The 14986-nt window shown below is 36.9% G+C and overlaps 1 protein-coding gene across 2 annotated transcripts in view; it reads left to right on the plus strand.

The window, feature by feature from the left end:
* Nucleotides 1-14049: 14049 nt before the first annotated feature.
* Nucleotides 14050-14986, plus strand: part of LOC115758268 (calbindin-32) — a 36767-nt gene continuing 35830 nt past the window's right edge. For both annotated transcript variants that reach the window (XM_030698829.1, XM_030698831.1), the window contains exon 1: nucleotides 14050-14232. The gene's annotated coding sequence lies outside the window, so the exon portion shown is untranslated. The remainder of the gene's footprint in view (nucleotides 14233-14986) is intronic.

A 14986-nucleotide genomic window follows, 5' to 3' on the forward strand; every position in this document is an offset into this window, starting at 1 on the left:
TAAAAGCAGCTGTCAAAATGTATGCAAATTGAATTAATTAAAGCGCTGCGTCGTCTGTCAGCTTATTTTTCAACTTGTTGCGCTTTGGTTTTCTTGCTTGTTGCTGTTGATATCGTTTCATGTGCCACCAATTGTTTGCCATTTATAAATGTTGCATGCAACGGGGCGTTAACGTGAATTTGTCAGCGCCACTTGGCGCGCTAATGAGCTGCAGTTAGTCTTCAGTTGAGGGGGCGTGGTCGTGGCCATGGCCGTGGCAATTTTTATACTTATGAGCTGTCAAGTGTCGTAAGGGCTCAGCTACGCTGAATAATAGGCCATAAACAAGGCAATAAGCCGCACGAAAACAACTTAAAGTCTTAGCCGGGCCAAACGCACATAAAAGCCATCGACTTATCCTTTTGCACAGACTCAAGTGCTTGTGGCTGCCAATAGTTGGCATTGTTCATTTATAGAGTGGCTAAACTAGAGACTTAACCAAAAGCCATGGCCTTAAGTTGATGTGGCTTCAGTTTTGGCCAAACAAGATAGACACTCACAGCCTCCGATCAATGCTGTGATTGTATGCGTGTATATCTGTGTGTGGCTTTGATGCTTCTTGTTTATTGTTAAACACACATTGACACAGGTTTGTGGCATTTGACATTTGTGCTTGTAGCACAATTGCGCAGCAACACTTAGCGAAACTTAGGCTTACACAACCATAAGAAATAGTTATTTTACAAATTCCAGAGAATTTTTAAAACAAATATAAACTTTTTTTGATTTTCATTAATGTTAAAAGTGTAAGAATTTTCAGTTTTTAATTACAGTTTTTTCTTTGTTGGTTTCGAGTTCTACGAATAAAATGTTTTACGATATTTTTTTTTACTTTTTTTTTAATTACGTCTTTTTTTTTTAATATTGGTTTAAATATTTACCAAATTGGTTCGGAACTTAATTTATCCAATTCAAAATCGAAAAACAATTTTGTTTAGATTTATATTTTTCAGATATATTTCGGTTGAGCCTTGGCAAGCGTGTCCCGGGCAATTATTTTACACGTACGCGCTCTTTGATTTAGTTTTAGGTTTTTTATTATTTTTTAGCCCGAAAAGTTTATAGAATTTTCAAACTGTATACGGAAGTTTAATTTACATTTACAAAGTGAGAAAGTTAGCATTCCATGAGCATTATTCTAAAAAAAGTTACATGAACTGTAATCAGCAAAAAGCTTTAACTTTTTATAGTTTTAGCCAAATTTGTATATTCGTATATAATATAAATTCAAAAACATTTTTTCAATTAGTTGCAGCTTACATGATTTTTTGATTGGATTTTGTGAATTACATTTATCAAAAAACATATATCAAATACTTGAAATTTTGTATCTTTAGAAAAGGGGAAATAAAAAAACTTTATCCATGTAACAAAGCGTGGCCCCAATATATAACCTACCTGTCATGCTATAGCCACATTTCTGGGCAAAATACGCAAAAATAAAAGAAAAAGTTATAGAAAAATTCGTAGTGTAGAAATTGTTATTTTTTGGCGGACAATTTCAAACAAATTTAAGTTTCAGTTGCGTTTTTCAATGACTTTTTAAAGTGTATTCTCGGGTTTTATTTAAAGCCTGGTCTGCTGCAGATTTCGGCCATACTTGTCGCCTCAGCTGCCAAATGGCAATTAAATGTGACAGCCAACAGAGTTGAGGGCCGGGGTAGACCCAATATAAATATTTATTTAAACGCCACACAAAAACTTACACACACACATTGAAACTAATTTGCATGGACAGCAACGTGCCTATAAACTCCCCAAAGTGATAAAGACATAAAGAGCTGCCGACAGTGCCCCAACTGAGTTTGGCCAACTTGGAATGCCAACTATTTTGTGTAACATAAATCAACGCTGGACAGGCCCAGGAGCCATTTTCAATGTTCCCTCTAGACTGTTGCTCTTTGAGCTGGCATTTCGCGTTATCTGAGCAATTAAAACGCCAGCCCCAATGCTGGAGGGTTTTTCTTTTTTCTTTTCGGGTTTGTTTGGGGTTTTCGCCTAGATTTTGATGGCCCCGAGGCAGGCAGCACAATTTGTTTGTTTATCGGCAGCCAAGTCAGCGGGTCTGTCTGCTCTATGCCACCGGCCGGAAGTGCGCTGTGCCATGAAAATTTGTCAACATTTGCCGCATGGCAAAAACAAAAATTTTCGTTTTGGTTTCAATTTTGGCCTTCTGTTTGTGCCGGGCAAATGACACAAATGTTAAATGGAAATGACAAAGAAACGGAGCTCATTAGGGCGGCCAAAACGTAATGCACACAGACCCGCACACACACCCGCACACCCACACACATGCTTCAAATCAGCGTTTCTTGTTGCGGCCAACATTGCGTATGTGTAATGTGGCATCAAGCTGGAAGTAATTTGAATAAATGAAACCACAACGAGAACGCACTCGTCGATAATTATTTTAATGATACTCGCGAGCACTTGAAAACTTGTGTTATTAATTCCTGCGGCCTTTTGCATTTTTTATACATTTCTTTTTGCTGGTTTTGTAGAACTGAGCACATGAATTTCAAATGCACAGCACTCACTCATACAATTAACGCGTATTAAATATACAACACATGTATCAATGTAGGTGTGTGTGCGTATGTGTTTGTTTGCACTTACCTTTGAGCAGCCACAACTGAGCACTGCAGACCACTGAAATTTAATATGCCAAGTGCTTCGGGCACAAGTCGAATAAAACTAAATGGCAAATAGAAATTTGTCTGCTGGAATAAACACGAAAACAAGTTAAACAAACTATAGAGAGTTTGACAAGGGCTTTAATACCCTTGCTGGACAAGCTTACAACTTTGTGAAATTTCTTATATAGATTTGAATTTAATTCCATATCAGATTGTTTTTATGGCAGTTACTATGTCAGCTGACAAATCCGAGCAAATAACTTAACTTATTTTTTCAAAAATCAATTTCTGCTCAAAGCTTAAAGTTTGGTTTTTACATTTGCAAATATTCCATGTTATTCAATATTATTGTTGTCTGATATTCTATGATAGAATAATATAAATATATACAAGCTGAAGAGCCCTAAATCCTTAATCCTCGATAGATTGGAAACTCAAACTGGCTGTAAAGTTCGATTGGGTAAAGTTTGTTGTTATTCATCCGAAACCAGGCTTGAACTTGGCTTTATCAATTCTTTCCATTTTTAAATGAGACAAATGAAATGAAATTAACAAGAAAACATTATTTATTGATCTTAAATGAAATCCCAGAAAAACTTCTATCGAAAACATAAAAATATCATGCTGTAAGTTCTAGTTTGTTAAAGAGAGAAATCCCTTCTTTTAACCTTGGTCTCTAGTAGAAACTACAAATTTTTTTTTTATAAACCAAAACCTATATTTAAGACTTGAAGTTGTCCATTCTGAATATTTTTTGACTCACAGTAAGCAAGCAGTGGAATTTACGGACTACAAATTGGATATTTACAAAGCTTTTTTTAAACCAAAGCTTTTGCTTTAATGGCAATCATTTAGTTTTGGGTGCTTCTAAACTTTTTCTTTATTGATAACTTGGAACTCTTATCGGATAAAAACACATTGACAGACAAAGAGACTATACACTTGGAACAGCTGCTAACAAATCTAAAAACTCCGCCTCTGAAAGGTAGAAGAAAAGGTCAAACATTAATTTTTTCAAATATAAAATGACCAAGAAGGAAGGAAAGACTTGAAATGAAAGCCGAATGAGAGCAACAATAAAATAAAGACACGAACTAAATAAATATTTGGTCGTCCTGGTCAAATTAACTACACTCGACAGCTGAAATATCAAGTATACGCCATGTGTGCGCTGCCTTGGGGCAGAGACTAAGACAATGTAGAATCCTTTTGTGCGCACCGCAAATGAATTATCAACAAAACGCATTTTACTGAAACATATATCTTACAATTTACAGTTCAACAGATGTGGGGTCAGCACAACAACAACAACAAAATTCTATTGAAAAACTGAAAATTTACAAAAACTTGCTAATCATAAGTCGCCTGCAAGGTGCAAGCTCAAGAAAGAGGACACGTAGCTAAGTAAAACTGAAGTGTGGGACGTTGCAAGCTGTTTTGCCACTTTGCTGCGACCAAAATCAAAGTAGAACCTGCAGAGCACAAGCCCGCATAACTCGTGCTGACAAACCGGAAATGAAACGAGGCAGCTCTGCCGGCAATGTAGAGTGACAGCTGCAGCCACTGCCAAGCGGTTGAGTTGCCCATTTGGGAGGGGAAGGGCCGTGCGCATCAGCCCCATCAGTAAAAGTTCCGAAAAATTTCTAAGTTTCCGGGTGTGGGTCGTGAGTGTTAGCCCGAAAACTTTAAATACTTTTCGGTGCTGTAAAATCAATAGGCGCATAGCTATAAACTAGTTCAAGGTTTTACGTTTTTTGGAGGTTTAGCTTACAGGTTTAGAGATTGTGTATTTGTTTTTTTATTTAACACGAAAGCACACGGACACAAATCCGTGAGTACAACTAGGTAGCTTTGGTGCCTAACTGGCGTACTTGCGAGCGAGAGATCGCTAGTTCAAATCCAGAAACAATTTTTAATTTTTATACCCTGAACCCATTAAAAATGGGTATAAGGGTATATTGTATTTGTGCAAAATCCAAATGTATGTAACAGGCAGAAGGAAGCTTCTCCGACCCCATAAAGTATATATATTTTTGATCAGCATCAATAGCCGAGTTGATCTAGCCATGTCCGACTGTCTGTCTGTCCGTCCGTCCGTCCGTCCGTCCGTATGTATGAACGCAAGGATCTCAGAACCTATAAGAGCTAGAGAAATTTTAGATGTAGATGCTCCTAGTTCCCGCGCAGATCGAGTTTGTTTCCGATAATCGATAACTTACTCCGTTTCCAAGCTATCGATAAAAATCGCTATCGATATCCTGTTTTTTGGGCAATTTTGGTAAATAATAAGAGCTGGAGTCACCAAACTTAACATATAGCTTCTAAAATATAATATATAGGGTATACCCTAGTCGGGAGCTCCCGACTAGAACCTCTTACTTGTTGAATCTTGAATCCATTTAAATTGGGTAAAAAGGGTATAATGGCTTTGTGCACATGTATGTTGCAGGCAGAAGGCAGCTTCTCCGATCCCATAAAGCATATACATTCTTAGTCAGCATCAATTCGATTTACCCATATCGAGCCATTTGTCCGTCAGTACGTCCGATTTCAGAATCTACAGGAGCTAGAAGCTTAAAGCGTGTGTCAAAATTCTGTTTTTCGAGCAAATCACAGATCAAGCATCTTTCATTTTTGATCTTTATATATTTCTTTAAAAATAATTCTCTATTATATTACATGTTATTTACATTTAAATAGAATTAATTTTTACATGATACATATTACATATTACATGTCATTTATCATCAATATAATGAATTGTCTCTACTTTCATTGAAAAGTCGATAATTTGAAACATATTTCATATCTCTTTTTTGTTTTGAGCCAGCTCACATTACATAAGAGCCCGCCCATTTCTAGACAAAATTGTACAGAAAAATTCCCCTAAACTGAAACGAATTACGCCTTTGAAAACATTGTTCAAGGTTAAATGAAGTAATTTCAAACTTTGAAACTTAATTCAATCCCACGCATTACTTTGCGTGCCAAACCAAATTAGTGGAACGGCAATTAGACGTCATAGAAGAGCATTTAATAATGGCTATCAAATGGCGGCGGACTTAATTGTGGTATAGCTTAGCTTTAAGTATACGCCATCAAATGATATATGCGTGTGATATGCATTTGTGGCCAACGGAGATAAGCAGCTGGGCGTCAAGAGTGAAGCGATTGGCACTTAAAGAAAAGCGCACCCCAATTGCATTGCCCCTTTTTCGACAGCAACCCTTTGGCATGGAAAAGCTATGCAATTTACCACAAAAAAATAGATATATAAATGTTTAAGAACTTAGTTTAAGGCAACTGTTTGAATAGTTGGCATCATCCCGCTTAGCTTAACTTGATGCTTATTGAATGGCAGCTTAAACGATTTAAACTGTTTCAAGGAATTGAATGAAAAGCCATTTGCTTTAATCCATTCCGTAAGTGCCGTTTTGAAGCGCAATGCCAGCTCGACAGCCTTGAGGCCACAGTCAGGAACACTTAATAAACGGCTCAAAAGGGAATTAAAACAAGTAAAGTTGTTCTAGTCGAGCGTGACCGACTGGCGATGTTCTGTACACAGCTGCAAAGTGTCGCAGGCAAATATTCAATCTTTCAAAATATACAAAGTGGGCTTTCAGTTCGCTCTGTTTGTATATCCTAAACCCATTGAAAATGGCTAAAAAGGGTATAATGTATTTGTGCAAATGTATGCCACACGCAGAAGAAAGAATCTCCGTTCCCATAAAGTGTATATATTCTTGATCAGCATCAGTAGACGAGTTGATCTCGCCCTATCCGTCTATCTGTTCGGCTGTCTGTTCGTCCTTGGTTTTAGGAGCTAGAATCACCAAAGTTGACATGTAACTTCTATAATAGTTTATATAGGTCAAATATCTTTCTAGAAGAGCAATCAGTGTATCTCCTAGTCTGAGAGCCTCTTACTTATTTATTTTGAGCAAGTTGAATTTAAATAACATCTTCCTTCCTTGTCCGATCACTTTCAAGTTTTCACAGCTTTAATATGCCAATCAAATTGTTGTTTATAACAAAAAGCGAGGCATTAGTCCAAGAGAATTTGTATTTTATGGTCAATGCAGATAGGAATCTGTGTGCTAACCATAATAAGCTATATAATAATCAATGAATAGGCCACAAATGCAAAATGCCTTTATTGAGAAAATTTGGGTAAGGAATCTATATGCAACATGACAAACTATAAAAAGCCCACACATGTCAAATTTGGTGTCTATTTATCTCAGTTATAAACGTTAGAAAACGATATTTATTGTAAAAAGTCAGGAAATGGAATAGAACAGACAGTTAGATGGCCAGATTAAATAGGTTGTAAAAGGTGATCAATAATATATTCACTATGTGGGCTGCTGCTGCCTATTACATAGACATTCAGAAAACTAATGTGCCAATTTTGTTACTGAACAATTCTTGATGGAAACAGGGTATAGAAAAGAGCGTGCAGCATGCGGCATGCAAATTTGGAAACAGCTGCAAGCAAAAATCACACGCCTCAAGAGTCAAGCAGCTTGAGTCCACTTATAAAATAATGTTGTACAAACAATATAAAACACGAGTAAGGGGCGAAAAAAGCGCAGCAGCAGCAGCAGCAGCAGCAGCAGTAATTAGAAATGCAAATGATGCGTCAAATCACAAACGCAGCAACTAACAATGGGCGGCTGTGGGTGGCGACACGAGAGCGCATATTAATTGAGAAGCGCTTGATGATGGATCCTGCTTGGCGGCAGCGGGGCACATGGAGTGCAGTTCCACTGGCAGCACTTCAGAAGCAGCTTATCAAAGCCTAAGCTTAATCTGCTGCGTGCGTTATAAACACGCAGCTTACTGTTGTTGATGTGAATTTAATTAAAATTGAAATTCATAATGGCCCTGAGATGAAAACCTCAGCTAAGGTCACGATTTGGTCATGAGTTTTTGTGTTGCCTAAACAATGCTGCAAAATGGCACAATAAATTGTTCGAGGCACACAATTATAATTTTCCACAAAGAAATTGTGAATACTGATTATGAATACGGATATGCAAAAAGCTTTGGTTCTTTTTCAGAGTACTAGAAAACTATATATATGTTGTTCATATGCATAGGCTTAACTATGCTATGTTTCAAATCATCATAATTATGAGTATAAGTACTGTGCATAGTCATTCTAATAGACTATTTTTATCTGAGTACTCCATTACACTACTCGCTACCGAATTACTCTCTATCAAAAGTACGCATGTATTGATAAATTTGGATGCATACTAAAAGTATTCATATGCTTGAGAATGTGAGTAGTTGGTACTCATTCAGTCAGAGTACTCATAAAGTTTATATATGATGTTTGCGTTAGCGTAAACTACTCATAGACTTAACTATGCCATGTTTCAACTCTTCTTAATTATGAGTATGAGTACTATGCACACTGATTCTAATAGACTACTTTTTAATGAATAGTCTGCCAAATTACACACTACCAAATTACCCATTATCAAAAGTACGCATGTATTGATCAATTTGAATGTGTATTAAACTGGTTTGTATGCATGAGGATGTGAAAATATTGCGTAAGAGTACTTCGCATACTCAATTATTTAGAAAAATCATAGCGAAACGCTCATGTGTATACAGTAGGGTATATAGGACAATTATTAAACACAAAAGATAGCAAACTACTCAACGTTTCGCATATGAGTACTAGTCATACTCGTTCTGTGCATTTTCTACTCACTGTTCCATATGACACATGTGTTTAGAGCACCTGTTACCTGAAACAGGATACCCGCTAGTGCAGCAGACTTCAGCTGTTGCTTTCAAACTTGCCTATATTAAATTTATAAGCATTTCAAATACAAAGCAGCACACTGAACACGCATACGCCGTGTCTTGCGTGAGAAGCGTGAACGGAAAACTTGGTCAACCGATGGCAAATCTAATTTGCAATAAACAAATAAATAGTTACAGTTAGCTGACTCCATGCATGGAACATTGTCAGCAATGTGACAGGCGCATGGGGCAGATGCGGGGCGAAAAACTGTCCTAAAATAAATAAAATCCAATTGGAAAAGTGCTGGAAATGCTTGTGGATCTAACAGAAGATGCAGATGCTGTCATGGCAAAGTGTCATAGAAAAGCGGAACCACAAAACAGAAACGCACACACGCACACACGCACGCACACATTTGCATAAAAAGCAGCTAAGAGTGATACCAGGAAAAGGAGACTAAGGCAGGAAGTTCAAACCGACTGTGAAGAAACTACATGGAAGCCAAACTAAGTACAGACTCTGCTACATAAATTCTATTGGTCTCTCTCTCTTTCTCTCTCAATGCCTGGGCAAAGAAATTGTTATTAATTTGAGAAATTATAATATAACCACTGGGCAAGCCAACAGATTACATCTAAAATAATATTTGCATGCCATTTGCCATGCCAAAGTAAACCAAAAACCGAGTACAATTGGAATGAATGCAATGCACTCACTCAGCACTCAATGCAATGCAAATCACATCGGAAACTTGCTGTCAAATTTGCATTTGTACCTACTATACATAGACATATTTTAGTTGTGGCTGTAATTGAAAGCCATCAAACAGGTCCTGCTTGCCTGTATATGTATGTGTGTTTGTGTGTGCGTGTGCGTGTGTTGTGTGTGTGTGTGTGTCCCTGTGCGCGTGCCTGACGTGCAATTGCGTGTAGCGTTAAATGGTGGCCCGCAGCTGCAGTTGTTGCCAGTTGTCAACACAAAATGGCGCCCGTATGCGAGGAAATACACAAAATCGAATTGAACAGACCAAAGTTTAATATAATACAAAAATATATAAATTAGACTTAATTGGAAAAAGCTGACTGATAAATTTACTTAGTTCCACGGCTGCCACTAGGTTTTTTATGTATCCTATAAATAATTAACTGCAACTCCTTTTGCTTTGTTTTTTGCTGCTTCTCTCTTCTTTTAATGCCTCTCGCTTAACTTTTTGCGTAGCCTTTTGAATCGCTTCTCGTTTACTATCTAGGGTAGCTTTTCTTTGCTTCTCCTATTGATTCTCTTTTCTTTAATCTCTTTGCTTCTATCCATACTGTCTTTACTGCTCTCTTTCTATCTGGCTTCTTTCTTTCCAACTTTCTTTTTCTAAGCTTCCTGCCTTACTTCATTTTTCGCATCTGCCGTTGCTTCTATCTTGGTTCTTTGTCTCTATGCTTTGTTTTTTGCCTTGTTTCTTCACTTACATGCAGCTAGCTTCTTTCTGCTATCAACACTTTTTCTCATAGAAAAGGTGGCTATTTTAATCATCAGCAACATACAAATCTTCCAACTGCACTACAGGGTATAGCACCGACTGTGGAGCCTACATACTGCAAATATGTGTTGACGAGTCTGCCTAAAAGATGACAAGCTCAATTTGTGCGACAGCCCGCAGCATATGTCGGCAGCTAGACTTTCACAATGGCCCCAAACATTGATTTATGCATGTGCGTTTATTCGGGTGAAGAGCGCAGGGTTATAAAGGGCCCCGGTGGGGTGGGGTATGTAGATGGTCAGCGCTGAATCCGGGACTTAAACGCTGTTTCGATGTTGATTTACAAATTGTCGTAGCGTTAAATTGAAAACGTCAGCGAGCACAATGCATTGTTTTTTCACAATGGTATCAAACATTTGTTTGGATTTGTTTTGAACTGAAAGCCATTCAATGGGAATTTCATAAATTTTTCAACTGGCGCAAAGAGTCGGCCTGGTCGGCACGATTTAACAGTATTGGCCTAATTAATGCAAAGCAATTAACTTAATTTATAAGGCACGTACAACTCCACTCAGCGATTGGCCAGGCCAATTATAACCAGAGAGCAGCATCGATGGCAGTTCGGAGAACTAATCTAATCGATGAGGCGCTCTGCTTGCTGCCACTTTCAATAGGTAATTCGAGTAAATCACTTGAATTTGGCACGGGCAGTTAACGTTTCCTACGAATTTTGTTAGGCCCAATGATAAGGAAAAACTTACTAAGAAAAGGGTATATAAAAATTGTGTACATTTATGTAACAGGTCAATATCACAACTCAGAGATCGCTTGAAATTTGAGATACAATTTCTTATATAACCCACATTTATAAACAGAATAAACATTTTTGGATATTTAACTCAGCTCGCTCTCGTATCGCGGGCTTATAAACAACAATTTTAAAGCCAAAACTTAAGTATCTTGACCCAACATCTCATGGAGCTCTATAACTTTTCAGCACTTGAAAGGGTATTTTGTAGTCGTGCACGTGCACTATTACTACTCTGCTTGATTTCATTTGTGCTTTGGTCTTTGACTGAAGAGCCGAACATTTATTTGCAGCATTGTTTGCATATTAATTAATTAGCTCACTTGATTAAAGTTTGAGTTCGTCTTAAATTTTCTGCCTCAGAAATGAATTCAAGACGTTTTAACGCAAAGCAAACAACAATAAATAAAGCTTTAGAGGCCAGCCGAAAAGCTGCGGTAGCTTTTCAATAGGCTCACATCTGATAAAGGCATTACATTAAAGCATTGACTGGTGGTTTCTATTAAACTAAGTACAAACAAGACGCTGTAATAACAAGATGTTCTGCAAAACTTTATCGCCTTTTGGTAACGAAACCGAGCAATGATTTTTTTATTTTTTGTTCTTAGTTCTGAAAACTTGATAAGCTTTCTCTAATGTTGTTTCTGATCTTGATTAATTAATTACTTAAGGATTGTTTTGTAGGAAATGAGAGGGGCTTTTTTTATATAGACAGTATAATATTATCTTAAGTTTGTTTAAATTGTAATATACTCATATCGATATGCATGTATTTACTTGTATATATATACTTAAGTCCATCAGTATGTCTGTAGAAATTTTGCTACGTTGCATTTCTTTGGCTACAAATTTGGCGATTTTCTTAAATTAAGAGTTATATTTTATGATGCTCTAAGCAAAAGACGTGCTCATGCCGCGTCAATGCTTATCCAACAAAGACAGCTGATAAATTTCTGACTAAAGCGTTTTGTAGAATACGAGCAATAAAAAAACTTTTCACTTTTGTCGCGGTGGCAAATATTTGAGCCTCTAAATATGCAGCATACTTTTCCGTAGCATGCTGGGTATTTTGAATGGGTGTGTATGTGTGTGCATGTGCGTGTGTGTGTGTGCGTGTGGGGCTGTGTGTGTGTGTGCGTTTGGGGCGACCAAACGCAATAAATTCTTACAATTGATTTTTTGGTGGTTATATATATCCTCTGTATAGCTCACAAATCCCCCCACGAAGAACCTCTATTAAAGTGGCGCAGAGAACGAATTTTATTTTTCTTTATTTTGATTTGACATTCAAATGTTTTATTCATGCAAGCGACGGTGGCAGCGTCCCACGAAATGCCATTAACATATTTAAGCATTTAAATGTATTAATACAGCCAGAAAAACTAAAAGGAAAACAATTCGAAGTATTCAAAATGCTTTCAATGGAAATGCAGAAATAAAATATAAAACAAATATAAAAAAAAGCACACCAAACTTTTAGCATAATATAAACAATTGCAGCACTTGGCACGTATTATTATTAACTTTCCAGCTATGCTTAAGCCATTTATTTGATATTTAATTATTTTAATTTAACAACAAATTTTGTAAACAAACGATTTCCGTTTTGTTGCCTTTGTTTACGCCCAAACCAAAATGGGAACTACCATCAGATCAGGGTGGGTTGCGAATTTCTGGAAAAGCTGCTTAGTCTGGCCCAATTGAGCGATAAGCGGCGCATTAACAACGGAAATTTATTACCAGATTTCATAGTTGAGATGAGCTGCCAAATGTTCTAAAATCACAGCTGCTGCTGTTGTTGTTGTCTTTTGTAATTTGTAATTTGTAATTTCCGCTGCGAGCGACACTCGAGGTCTCTAGGCTGGGTTATTTAAAGGTCAAAATGCTTTCATTTGGCCATGATCAATGTCAAAACAATTATTTAATGTATATTTAACCGGTTGAAAAGTAACTTATGGTCCTCAAACACATAGCATTTTCAAGTGAGCAACAATTAGCTTTAAAGACTTAGCTACAAATCCCAGCACAAAAGGTAGCCAAGTTGCTTAGTAAGAAATAAAACTAAACGCAGAAAAACGTCAAAGCTGCATAAAAAATGAATGAGCCACACACTATGACAACATGTACAATAATATATGAATAGGACATGCTCGACTGTGAGATGCCCTGCACTGAACTCTAGAGTCTGCTTAACTCTATAAACTGTTTACCTTTTATTCTTTCATACTAGTGTAGAGTAGTCAATGATAGGTGGGAACACCCCTTATTTGTAAGAAAAATTATATTAGCAGGTTTTAAATCCAAGCACGAACCCAATTTTATAGGCTTTTGGTTTTTTTTAGTTTCTGAAATATAAAATGAAATTGGGTTAGGTATTTAGGTGTCAATTGAAGCATTGCTAACTTCCAAATTAGCTGAGTTCAAAAAGTACATATGAACCATGCATATAGAGTACAGGGTATTCAAAACAACAGTTGCTCAAGTGTGTGCAATGGCATGAGCCGCACTTGACATTGCTTGGCGAGCACACACACACATACCCATACACTTGCACACAGACGCACACGCTCACCCACACAGTTTGAACTAAGGCCTAGAGGCCAAATGCCATAAAGCAGTCGAAAAAAAAGAAGAAAAGTGCTGTGCTCTAGAATTATAATATTGCATGCTGATAAAACATTGAAAGCCAAATCACCCAAGGGGATTACAATTAAAAAGAACCAACACACACGTGTACACACACTTATATGAGATATAGACACAGCGCGGAAAGCTAAACTGGCGGAAATCATTTTGCGCATTATGTTCATTTATATTTTTACACTTTGGCATGGCAGATAAAAAGCCAGCCACTTGCTAACATGCCACATGCCACACGACCAGACCCAACACCCAACCCCCAACCCCCAACATCCAGCGCCCAACGCCAACGCCACAGTCAAGACTCAGTTAGAGCAAGTTCTCAATATCACTCAAACACACTCACGCACATACAGAAAGCTTGTACGAATGGCTTTGTTTCAGTTTTGTTTTGTTTACGGAATGCCTGGAAAACGCAATTCAACAGTTTGTTGCTAGCAACATGTTGCCAGCTTTTAGACATGTTGCGCCCACATATGTTGCAGACGGCGCCTACGCTCATTCGCCCCGGATAATTCGTTAGCGTGTGCTCTCGCTCTCGCTCTCTCAGTTCTTTCGCAAGCACATTCTCTCACCCTCTCTCTCCCTCTTTCTCTGTCGTTGCTCGGCCCCAAGGTGTGTTGAGTTTTTTGCTTTGATAAACCATTCGCCAGTCAACTTTTGAAACAGTCTGCAAAGGATTCTCGACGTTAACGGTTCTTCTAAATAACCAAAACCCGATAATACCATCAACAAATTCGTTGCGTGCGTTCGAACAGTTTTGAAATTGTGCTAAAAGTGTAAAAAACTAAAAGCAACCAAAAATAATAAAAACAATTGAATTACATTGGCGAGAAAAAAATTCTTGGAAATTTGCGCCGAAGCTCTTTAAGTAAATATAAAAAGTTTATGATATCAAAATGTACATTTCTTTTGTTTGGAGCATTCAAAAAATATATGTGGGCCTTATATGAGTATATTTGTGATATTTGCATGTATGAACAGTAACAAAAGAATTTGTGAATTTGTTTTAATTTTGTTTTATAATAATTGTTGCAGACTTATTGAAAATTTAATTTTTAAATAATATTTATTAAGGAGAGAGATATTTTCCTTTAATTCTTTACAATATTAACAAACATTGCCTGTTTTACGTTTGATTGGGTTCAATGCTTTTTTATTTGAATATTAGAAGCCAACTAAGATTGAAAATTTAAAAGAAAATTGAAATTTAGTTGAGTTAGCGTAAAATAATTGGAAACTGGAAACAAATTTGAATTTGAATCTAGTTTATTTTCATCTGAATCTAGTTCATTTTGATTTGAATCTAGTTCATTTAACGTGTTCAATAGTATTAGGGGCTTAACAATATTTCTTTTAAAGTCGTTTTCAAAGAACAAAAAAGAATATTGTTTCAAATTCGAAACACTGAAGCGGAAAACGCGTGGAATTGAAACAATATAGAGCGAAATGGTTGAAAAAACACAATTATTCTAAGTTCTTAAAGATCTTTTACGCTGATCTAAATTGCTTCGAATCGGAATATTACTACGCATATTTTGCAGTTATTTAAAGTCCGTTGAGTTATTTTAAAATATTGTTTGCTTTTGAAATTGCCAAAAAAAAAAGTTATTTCGTGACTTTAA

The sequence above is a fragment of the Drosophila novamexicana genome, unplaced genomic scaffold, assembly GCF_003285875.2.
Source record: "Drosophila novamexicana strain 15010-1031.04,08,12 unplaced genomic scaffold, DnovRS2.1 tig00000137-arrow-arrow-pilon, whole genome shotgun sequence".
NCBI lineage: Eukaryota > Metazoa > Arthropoda > Insecta > Diptera > Drosophilidae > Drosophila > Drosophila novamexicana.